A 2500-nucleotide genomic window follows, 5' to 3' on the forward strand; every position below is an offset into this window, starting at 1 on the left:
CGACTTTTCCTTTACCTTTGCCACCTCTCTCTTTGCTTTACGCTGCATCTCCTTGTACTCCTGTGTACTTTCTTCATCTCTCTGACTATCCCACTTCTTCTTTGCCAACCTTTTCCTCTGTATACTTTGCTCTACTTCCTCCTTCCACCACCACCACCACCACCACCGCCAAGTCTCCTTGTCTTCCTTCCTCTGTCCCGATGACACACCAAGTACCTTCCTAGCTGTCTTCCTCGCTATTTCTGCAGCGCTTGCCCAGCCATCTGGCAACTCTTCACTACCACTCAGTGCCTGTGTTAACTCCTGCCTGAACTCCACACAACAGTCTTCCTTCTTCAACTTCCACCATTTGATCTTCGGCTGTGTCTTCACTCGCTTCCTCATGTTGGTCTCCAAAGTCATCTTACAGACCACCATCCGCTGCTGCCTAGCTACGTTCTCCCCTGTCACCACCTTGCAGTATGCAATCCCTTTTACATCGCGCCTTCTACACAAGATATAGTCCACCTGTGTGCACTTTCCTCCACTCGTATACGTCGTCACCCTGTGCTCCTCCCTCTTCTTGAAATATGTATTCACCTCAGCCATTTCCATCCTTTTCGCAAAATCGAACACCATCTGTCCTTCCACATTTCTCTCCTCGATTCCATACCTTACCATCAACTCCTCACCACCTCTGTTCCCTTCAGCAACGTGTCCATCGAAGTCCGCTCCAATCACCACTCCCTCCTCCTTGGGTACCCTTTCCACCACGTCGTCCAACTCAACTCCAGAATTCTTCTTTTTCGTCCATCTTACACCCGACTTGCGGGGCATATGCGCTGATAACCGTCAGCAATACACCTTCGATTTCCAGCTTCATAATCCTCACTCTGTCTGACACTGTGTTCACCTCCAGCACGCTCTTGACATACTCTTCCTTCAGAATGACCCCTACCCCATTTCTCCTCCCATTCGCACCATGGTAGAAGAGTTTGAACCCACCTGCGATACTCCTGGCCTTACTCCCCTTCCACCTTGTCTCTTGTCACCTTTCTTCTTTCCATCACGTCAGCCAGCTCTCTCCCTTTACTAGCCATAGTGCCAACATTCAAAGTTCCGACTGACTCTCACCTCCACACGCCTACCCTTCCTCCTCTCTAGCTGCCTCTGGACATGCCTTCCCCCTCTCCTTTTCCTTCGCCCAACAGTAGCCTAGTTTCCACCGGCACTCCGCTGGTTAACAGTACCGATGGCGGTCGTCGGTAACCCGAGCCTCGACCGATCCGGTATGGAAATCTTATTTATGATCCGCATATTTGATTTGGCAAAGATTTGACGCCGGATGCCCTTCCTGACGTAACCCTCCCCATTTGTCCGGGCTTGGGACCTGCACTAAGAATGCACTGGCTTGTGCATCCTCAGTGGCTGGGTTGCACGCTTTTCTATGTTTGCCCCTCACTTTTGTGGCGTGAACGATCAATTCTAGTAATACAGGTGTGTTTATGTTAGGTATCACAGACACACGCACAATATATGTCCAAAAGTATTGACATAACTGACCATTACACCTACAGGAGCTTTTCTGACATCTCATTCTGAATCCATAGAAACCCATATTCCACGAAGCTCCCGGCGCACAGTTTTTGTGCCGATGTTAATGCCAGGAGAAGTTTGGATCTCTGCAGTTATTGAGTGAACAGAGCGTTGGCGACTTGAGTTGCTGTTGTCCCTAAAGGCTTGCACTTTTCAATAATATGATGATATATGAAGCATAGAGAGTAAACGGGATAGTTACCTTTTGAACAGCACCCTGTAGTACAGCACTTTGAAGGTACATATGTCGTCACTTGCTGTAGTGGTTTTTACTGATGGGCGTGGCCAGGTTTTCAGAAGCCTCTCAGTTGTCAATGTGAGAGCCAGGGGACGCGTCTGCCGTACGTTTAGGGTTAGGGTTAGGTGATTTCTCTGGTAGGGCTGCTTACACCACACCCCGGACTGGATTTGTTGCGTGTTTGTGTCCTGATCGATGGGCCAACTTAACACGCCTTCGGAGGGTGTCCGCCGGCCGGCTTTGCCGGCGTTCGGGCGGTCGGTTCCTCCGGTCTGGCGGATCGATGTCCTTTATTTAATGTTCTTAGTGGCGAGCAGAGTGCGGAGTGGGAGGGGCTCTACCGCGTAGTCGTCCTCTCCGTTGCACAGCTCGACAGCGTGCTCGGCGGTGCTCAGCCGGACCGTCTATCCCAGTTGCTCTTCCACGGCTCCCCTCGCGAGGCTTGCCGCCCCCCCCCCTCCCCCTCCAACATCTGTATGGGGAGGGGTGGAACAGCTCCGTGTTTACCTCGCGGGGCTTCCCGGAAGACATTTTCTCAAAGTCCTCGTGTGACCGGTCTACTTTTTCATTGCGTTGTGTAGGAAAGACAGGACAACTTGTCTCCTTCATGGGATCTGTATTCTGTCGCATATAAACAGAGCAGGTTTCTGGAAGCTTCAGATCAGCTCCTACTGTAGCCTCTTTCTA

Source organism: Lampris incognitus, unplaced genomic scaffold (genome assembly GCF_029633865.1).
Source record: "Lampris incognitus isolate fLamInc1 unplaced genomic scaffold, fLamInc1.hap2 scaffold_114, whole genome shotgun sequence".
Lineage (NCBI taxonomy): Eukaryota > Metazoa > Chordata > Actinopteri > Lampriformes > Lampridae > Lampris > Lampris incognitus.